This window comes from Pinus tabuliformis, chromosome 5_2, assembly GCF_031772625.1.
Source record: "Pinus tabuliformis cultivar Carrire ecotype Pingquan chromosome 5_2, CPIR1, whole genome shotgun sequence".
In the NCBI taxonomy this organism is placed as follows: domain Eukaryota; kingdom Viridiplantae; phylum Streptophyta; class Pinopsida; order Pinales; family Pinaceae; genus Pinus; species Pinus tabuliformis.
The window spans coordinates 498,813,847-498,823,397 of NC_142306.1; the positions used below are offsets into that span (position 1 = coordinate 498,813,847).

Genomic DNA, 9,551 nt, shown 5'->3' on the forward strand with positions numbered 1-9,551 from the left:
TTCCTTTTCTTTCCCATCGAACTTAGGACAATCACTCAGGATCTTGAACGGAACCGAAGGCTATTATGGAAAATGAAGAATTGGATAATTCATGAGTCAAGACACATCTGGCAACTCTAGCATGGCCAAGAATGGCAATTGAGTATTAAAATACATTGGAGGTCGATAAGCTTGTCCAATTGGAGGAGCCCATCTTTGCTGGTAAGAGTTTTGGCCAAATAGTGGAGTGTTTTTGCCATATGGCATTTGATTATGCCCCCACTGTAGGTTACCTTTGATGTAGGGATGATGTTGACCTTGAACACCTTGGAATTTTCTACTCATAGGTTGTTGATAAGCAACATACGGGTTAAGTGGTTGTTGAGCCTGTTGACCTTGGACATATGGATATTGCACCTGTTGTCCCTGAACATATGGGTTTTGAACCTATTTCCCTGAACAAGAGGATTTTGGATCTGCTGTCCTTGGACATAAGGATTGTACACTTGTTGCCCTTGGAAATAGGGATTGTAGACATGCCGCCCTTGGACAAAAGAATTTTGGGCCTGTTGCCATAGGACATTAGGATTTGGGGCCTGTTGTTGCAGGACTTGACCCTGGCCTTGTCCTTGCAAGAGTTAACCCTGTTGATATGTATATAAGGGTTTTTGTTGCCTAGGTTGGTTCTATTGCTGCAAGGGTTGACCTTGCAGCTGCAAAAGTTGTCCCTGTGGCTGCAGAGGTTGGCCTTGCGAAGACATAAGTTAGGAGGTTTACAAAGCATACTGCATCTACTGCTGCATGGTTTTTTGTAATTGTTGCGAGGGTGTCCCCTGCAATTGTTTCATTTTTCCTTGATGCGGTATCACCTGCCCTTGTTGTTGCATGGACAGACCTTGCTGCAACAAGGGTTTCCCTTGTTACTGCAGAGGATTTCCTTGCTCTTGCAAGGGTACTTTAACAGTTCCTGGAAAATTTTCGAACTGAATCTTGCCATAGATACCCTAAAAAATGGATGGGCCAGGCTGAACGTACTACCTAGACTGAAAGACATAAGGTGGATTGACCATTCCTTGAGAACCATATGGAATTTAAGGAGTTTGGTACTAAACCTGAGCCTCATAAGGCTACTAATACTGGAAATCGCTTGACCCAGACATACCAACAAGATTTTGAACTTGTTGGTATTGGACATTGCTTGATCCAGTAGGACGAGTAGGCTGGTTCATGCCAACCACGTGAGTTTATGAACTACTCACATTGGTGGTGCCTGATACAATAGAAACACTTAGATTTTTCTCCCCAGGTGGTGGCATAGGCTGGCCACTTACTGGAGGGATCGAAGAACTGATAATAACATTCTTCAAGGCTATCAGTTGAACTGGATGGGTGACTAGGATGGATGAGACAAGAGAGTTTGAAATGGTGGCTTGCACTTGGACTAAGGTAATCGCTTGTTCGGAGGTCGGGTTTTCAATGAACAAACCTGTAGTTGGCATGGTAATAGATGCGCAAATGAGGTTATGATAAAGTGATGAGGCATTAGGTGTACCTAAGACCAATTGTGCCGAAGTCACATAATTAGGTGGTAAATCCCAATACACACTGATGGGAATGCTCTTTGTGTAGGGGTAACCTTCAGGAGGAAATTGATGTTCTTCTTCTTCAACAGTGTGTGGACTAGAAAATTTTGATTCATCCGGAGAGGTAACTGGAGCATCGCCTTCGGGTTCCATAGATGGGAACAAATGATGACGAATGACTGAAGATGTACGAGGGGATAATTTGAGAGTAACACTCGACTGGTCGTACAGAATGTACAGATGCTGCGATGATATCACAATAGTGTCGAAAAAAGGATTCAGGGGATATATAACCAGTCTAGGCTGACCATCAGTGGTCGAAAAACTTTGAGGAGTTTGGACGGGATTATCCAGAGATTCCAGGCCAATATCAGCAGGTGACCTAGTATTAAAAGTAGGCAGAGGATGAGATGACAAAGGTTGAATGCTCAGAATGATTCTGAGTTCAATGCCTTGGTCCTTGAGTGACTCTAGTAATTTAGGAAAAGGCTCCTTGGACAATCTTTCAGATGGAGGAGAGGAAGAGGAACTAGGTGAACCAAATGGTTCAGCCACGATGACCTTGTCTTAGTTAACAGGAAAAGAGAGATAAACTTCAAGGTTTTAAAATGTTCTTTAGGGAAAAATCATGATTTGTTTTAGAAAATACTAACAGCATGTTATAATAACTTGGGTAATAGTTTTTTAAAGACGCATAAATAAACTTGTACTCTTTCATGTTTTAAGAGTCGAGAAAGAAACAAAGATGACTCTATCACTTTGAATGGAAACGAGCTCGAAAGGACAAGAGCTCAAATGATATTTTAAGTTTAATGAGTCAAACATATCAAATGACTATGCTGGATGATATATTTAAAAAGGATTACTAGGAAAACTGCAAAATACCTCTCGGCGAACCGAGAAGTACAAGCACCTAATCTCCCCGAATGTTGTGTTTGGCATATCATGTTTGCATTTTGGAAGACTGAGCTTTCTATGGATAAAGGATTATAGGATAGAGGGGTCTCCCATTATATACTCGACGATATGGGGAGCACAAATCCAAACTAGCACTGTCTAGTGCCGAAGCTAACGACACCTGCTAGGTTTAAAGACGCTGAAACACATCTCTAGCCTAGACCTTCTAGATGTGATTGTTAGGTTTCAAATGCACCTTAGGTTAATTGAGTTCATTTTAAAGATTATCTTGAATTATGTCTTAGTTTTCAAGCCTTAGCGATGTGACTCAAAAAGCCCTAAATGAGGCTAAATGAGACAAGACCCTTTCAACTAGATGAATTGTCTACACTAGAGAGGGTAGAAAACAAAATCAAATGCAAACAACCAAGCAACCAAAATAAAAATGAATTTTCACTACTTCAATTTTCGAGAAAATAGACTAATGAAAAATACATTCCAATTCCTAATTTCATAACAAGTACACTCGAACAATCCTTTCAAAAGCAAAGATAATTCTTTTTCATTCAAATGCCTATGAAATCCTAGCCTTCAATGATGCTAACTACCATAAAATATTGATGCAACAAACTAGAATTTTGTACTTTTCATGAAATGACAAAATGAATTTCTCATAAAGCACTTGAATGAAAAAGTTTCGAGGAAATTGATTCTCAAGCAAATGAAAAACACGAAAAGAGAATCTATTTCAAACTAATGACACAATGACTTTACCAAAAATAAGACGACCAATGTGATCTATGCCGGAAAAGAGATATTTAGACAAGAAAACGAAAACTTTTGAAACTTGTGTAATGGAGCTAAAAGCCATAGAAGGACCATAAACAAAATGCAAGGAATAAATCCACCAACAACTTGACTCATTGAGTTCACAATCAGTTGAATGGATGACAATCTAGATGTCCTATTGCCACTAACCATCCAATGACAAAAGAAATCAAGCGAAAAGATGGAAAATAAACAAGCAAACAAACCAAATGAAAAGCAACTTTCCAATTATGGAGAAGATGGTCTAAACAACTTACAGGGTAAAAATCATGAGAGAAAAACACACTGGCCAAGATATGGGGTGAACCCTAATCTTCACTTACAGGCATCAACACGACTTCCTAACTAACAACAAGCGATAGAAGGGGGTCGACGCAACTTTTCCTTATCATATCATGCTAACCAGCGTGGATGTTAGTAAATTAAGTGCGCTGAGCAAGGATGAAAAGAAAAAATAATAAATTTCCAAATTTGGGACCAAACTTGCTACTGTGAATTTCAAACACGGAGCGGTAGGCATAGGAAAGCAAACAAAACTAAAGGGAAATGGTGAAACTAGAAAATCTCACACAAAACCATGAAATTCCAAGAGAACAAATAGAAGGATTGGATCCCCAGTGGAGTCACCAATTTGTGGTGAGGTAAAATTACAAGTGTGGACACAAACAATTCCTCTAGCTTGATAGCAGGTCTGGCCACTAACAAGACATTCTATGGAATATTTCCTAAGGTTAGAACCAATTAAGAGGGCCTGCCTTTTAGTATGCTTATCTTGTTTGATGATGACCTTGCTTGCTTGATCCATTTATCTCTTGTTTCCTTCTTCAAACACCTGAAACAAGTAAACAATAGAAAGAAACAACCATGATAATAAAAAAAATTGTAATTCAACCTACTTAACAAGTCAAAAAGCATTAATCCATAAACATGTGAGATGAAACATTATGTAGGAAATTAATCTATAGTTGCATATATATTAAATCAAGAAGAGATTACAACCATTGTCTTGATGTTGTTGTTCTCCTCCGACAAAACTAGGTTCCCACACACTTCGGTTAGCATTCCATGATGGCCTCAACAAACATAGTTTTAAGGCTCTTCCCTTTATGCTTTACAGTAAACGAAATTCACACTTCTACCTCACACATAACTAGAGAGCTACAACTATGAATAGCTTGTTGTTTACTCCAAACTTAATTAGCACTAGCACACCAACATTAACACTAGCTTGTGCTTAGGAGAAATGGAGGTTTATATAGCATGAATGGATGGGAGATGGTTCCTCTTCTCATGGGAGAAGGTCTTATCTATTTAGGTATTTCTATCCTTATAGGGAAAAGGAGCCCAAACTAACATCCTCAACTCCATCTGGCTCAACCATTGACCAAAAATCCATTACCAAGCTTCTAGAGCTGGAAGCTTCGACTCCTTATTTAAAATACTTTCCAAAATGGGATCGGTGTGACTAAACCAAAGCTCAGTCTCTTCATTCAGCACTAGGGACAGTGTTAATCCCTGCATATTGGCATGAGGAGGACAAGGGTCATTAGCGTCGGTCTCGTAAACTAGGAAAAATAGAAGATTTTTGGGAAATGGTGCAAAAGGGAATTGTTCGGGTCATGAAGAGGGACATAATGGGAGTTTCTTCATGAGGGGAAAGCATGTAGGGTTCACTGTAGTGGTTCTATAGGATCGAGGAATGGGGAGTACAGGGACAATGACAAAATGCTGTGTAACAACAATCTGCAACCGTCATGCCCTCATAGATAACCTTACTTTTTTTGTGGCTTGGGAATGCAACAAAGGCATTGGAAAAACAATATTGTACCCAAGCCAAAGTCTCCCTTTGTTTGAAACTAATTTCGCGAGCCCCTTATCACAACTAAAGTTTCCTCATGAAATTCATATTATGAACATCTCCTAGCACACTTCATCCTTGGGACGCCTAGAATTCGCTGACACTCCTTGGCACACACTCTTATTTGTTCATTTCCATGCATTTTGACCTAGTTCTCATTTGTGATCCCTGACACTCCCTAACATTCCTTAGTATGCATTGAAATTGACTAGCATGTGTTAACATTCCTTGGCATGCCCTGACACTCCTTAGTTATCATGCCCCTTACATTTTTGGGGACTTGGGAACCCAACCAATTCCTTCCTTGACTACAACAACTTGACCAAGTTACAATTACTAAAACTATATTATTCCTTGTTCACATAAGAACTGACTATAACTCATCTTAGAATACTCATGTACAACTTCAACTTATCCCACTTAAAAAGTTACAAGTTTCGAAGTCAACGATCATGTCCAACTGTGGCCATAAAATAACTAACTATAGTTTACATCTTGACATCCCATAACACCTTGCGTGCATAAAAATAACTTTGAACTATGTGGCATGTGTTAACACCCTTTGCATTCCATGGCATGATTTGGCACTCCCTAACACACCCTACCACTCCTTGACATGCCCTAACAAGCACGATCCCTCGTCTCCCAAATCGAAGAGAAATATTTTGTCCCAATGGTGACGACTCCTCCCATCCTTTCTGAAACTATCTCGATTGCCCCTACTATCTTGACGACTCCGGCTCCAGACCTCACTATGATTTTTTCTATGATCATTGATGGGGCTTCCATAGATTATAGATATAATCAACCACAACTCCAGTTAACCACTACTCGATGATGCCACCCTCAGTTACTCTCTCTTCACTTGTTTCTTTATCTTCTATTGTTAGTTGTATTTTGGATTTGGGGAAGGACTGGAATACAACAGAATATGCACTCCATGTATATATGTTGTTAAAATCAATTATAAGTTTGTGTCACTAGGGTCACGTGGTAGATATCAAATTCTTCAATGAGTTCTAGAAGTCACATCCCTTGGGTAGGTGACTTCAAGAACAAATAGAGTCTACTTTCCATTGTAGCTAATAATTGGTCATGGTTAGCTTGATAGGAAAATGGGTATTGTAGGAAAGTATTATGCATTTTTTATAGAATTATTATATCCATAGATCAAATTTCATTTGAACATGTTGATGTAAAACATTAATGGTGATGAGAAAAATGCTTTGAAGTCAAAACTTAAAAAGTGTATTGAGCTTAGTTAACTCAATATGCGAGTGCCATAATTTTGCTAAAATGCATGATTCTAACAAATAAAAGACAACATATGAATATCCAAGATGAATGTTGAATCCATAATTTGAAGATGTATATGAAGACACCAAGTATATTCATCAATCTGAAAATAAGATTGCTGAAGTTACAATTCTAAATGGATTGTAGCATAACCATTTTTTAGATTAAATATTGCATTCATAAGCAGTGAAATCACCATAAATTTCCCCAGGAATGCCAATATTTTCCACAGTATCTACTGAAGCTTCTTATCAATCTTGAATGTTAGATAATGATGGTCTCTCTTTCTCTTTAGCTCCAAAATGCACTATTGTTCACTTTTTATAGTTAGGTTGATGTCAGAACCTATAGTACAATAAGTTCCTGATTATTTTGTCTCGTCCCAATTTTTCGCCAAAATGTTTGATTGGTCTCCAATTCGTATGTTATATGAGTTGAAAATCCTATAAGTAAATCATAATGGAGGAGCATGTGTGAATAATTTTTTGTAGAGACGCTAGAATGTTTCTACAATGAATAACTAGTGGTTGGTTATTATAGTGGTGAAAGATAAATTGAAGCAATATTCTTTTACACCCAGTGCTAATTGTAGATATTTCTTAGTTGGAATGATGAGTTTTCAACATGGCGGACATAATGATGTTGTATACCTAATAGATATTCTTTGGAATTTCATCCAAAAGCATGGTAAAAATATTCCTTGTGGTAGCAATGGAGATTGGTTGGAGTTGGATAATGAAGGTACAAATTTTATTATATTGAATCAAACCCAAGACCATGTGGAAATATGAATCACATCTTATATTTGGAAGAAGTCTAACATGTTTTCTCCAGATTATGTATATTGTTCATTGATGTTTTTGAGCTTGATCTTAGCTAGAGTTGGTACTTAGGAGGAGTATTGTAATAACATGTGACATTATCAAAGCTTGTACATATTCATGCATGATATGGAGCATGTAAATAGTATGTAACCATATCTATCGATGTATTATATAAAGAGAATATCATTGTATGACTCTTGTAATAAGGTATACCCATTATCCACATGTCCCCGATGATCGAGATAAATTGTTTAATATAGTGTAAAACCTTTGATACAGTATGAGCCATGTGTCAGTTGAATTCTCTATGAGTGGATTATGTTGGTTATAAACTCTATGGGGTGTGATAGGTCTAAAAACATGAAGTTTCCTATACATTTAGGTGGATTTCATTGAGCATATGAATGAACCATGTACCCAAAGTAGTTCTTAGTGGGTTGGCAGTTGCAATGGCTAGGTACCCATGTATTTTGGTGGATTGCTACTACCGCCAGGAATTGTGGTCCTATAAATTATCTGGCAAGCATTGCATTTTAATTTTGAAGCATTGTATTTATTTACTCCCCAAGAGTATGATTGTACCACACAAGCTTGCATTAATGTGGGATGGAAATAAGATAATAATGAGAATAGTTAGAGGTTGTAGGATATAATGTCTTTTAAATTTATTGTAAAACTATATAGATGGAGAATATATAATGTTGTTGTTGTATTAATACAATTCAAGTGCCTGAGAAATATATCAGTTGGAAACGGTGAGGTAATAATGACGTTTCAAATCTCTTAAATCGTTTTGTGTGAAGGAGAAAAGGTACCCACTCACTCGTGTCTCCAAACACATGCCTCTGAACTATTTATATTGATTTCAATAGTCGTTTGTAGATTTAAGTGGTGTGGTTTTTGTGATTCTAGATTAAGATATTCCACAGTCTTCATTTTGTAATTTTGGATTTGGATATTTGAATATTCATTTCTTCTATGATTTATCAGATCAGTAAAGTTATAAAGTACTACCTTAACAGAACACTTACTGCATATACTAATCCAAGATATTTTCATTTTGTTCTTCAACTTTTGTCATGGAAGTAAATCTGGTAGCAAAGAATTTTTGGGGCGATTGAACTCTGTGCAGTTGAAATGTCGTGACAAATGACACATATCCATGGGTTTTGATAGATTGGAATGAGAAGAAAGTCATAAGAATGATTTTTAAGAGTTAGATTATGAGAAAGCACAATAAATAACTGAGGTGTATTCAAAAATAAGCATGATATGAGCTTGAAAGTGCTCTCTATGCTGTCATCACAAGATGGACGTGTATGCACCTCTCCACACGGCTCTGCAAACAATGACTCTTGGCTTCATCTACAGGCTTCATTATGTTTTCAAGAAGTGTTGGGGTTCTCTCATTTCCCATTATCTAGGTTGGTTTCTACTTCCTTGGATGAAATTTAAAATTAATTTGTTTTCATTGCTTCCACTTTTAGAAAATGCGAGGGCTGAGTGAAGTTCAAAATTTGCTAAAACTATTATCCCCACCTAACTATGTCTTATTGCTGATTGTGCCTTCAAACTAGTGGTAGTCTAACCTAAAACTTATTGACATCCTACTCTGCACTTTAGTAACAAACAATTTGCAATAATATTCATTTTACAAGTTATACATTGATGTATATGATAAGAGGTTAAGTATATTCAAAAGTGCAATGTTAATGTAAGTCTTCAATGTTGTCAACAATGGATCTTGTAAGATAAGTGGCGGGGTTGGTGATATTTTCCCACCAAGGTTGGAATCCCCTCACACATATTTTACCTTCGTAGATTGCATCACTGTGGTAGTGGGTCCTCTTAAGAGTTTGCAGACATAGGCGTAAATCCTTGGTAACTTTGGAAGAATTGATACCCTCATTCAAGGTTGACCGTTTAGCAGTCACCAATGTTGGTCATGATTTAGTTGTAGAAATAAGAGGGGAAACAATGTTTAATTTGATAGGTGATGTTGTCTCTGCAGCAATGTGAATTGCACTATTCTCCATATGTGATGTTGGTTTTCTCCATACTTATTTACCACCAATTTCACTTTCAGGCTATTGTATTAGAATTTATAAACATATAAACACATAATATGAATTTATAAGGACATTTTGATGGTCAAAGGAAATTCCAAACTTCTACAATAAGTTTTCAGCATGATATTCTCCTCTCTCCCATGGTTCAAATCCCCTAAGGACATATTTCACCCCTTGTGGGCTGCCTCATTGTCTTGTTTGTGGTGGAGGCCATCTC

At 37.3% G+C, this 9,551-nt stretch overlaps 1 long non-coding RNA gene across 1 annotated transcript in view; it reads right to left on the reverse strand.

Annotated features, from left to right (window-relative positions):
- LOC149159884 (uncharacterized) overlaps window positions 1-9,551 on the reverse strand; it is a 92,887-nt gene that overhangs the window by 36,177 nt on the left and 47,159 nt on the right. The window lies entirely within an intron of this gene.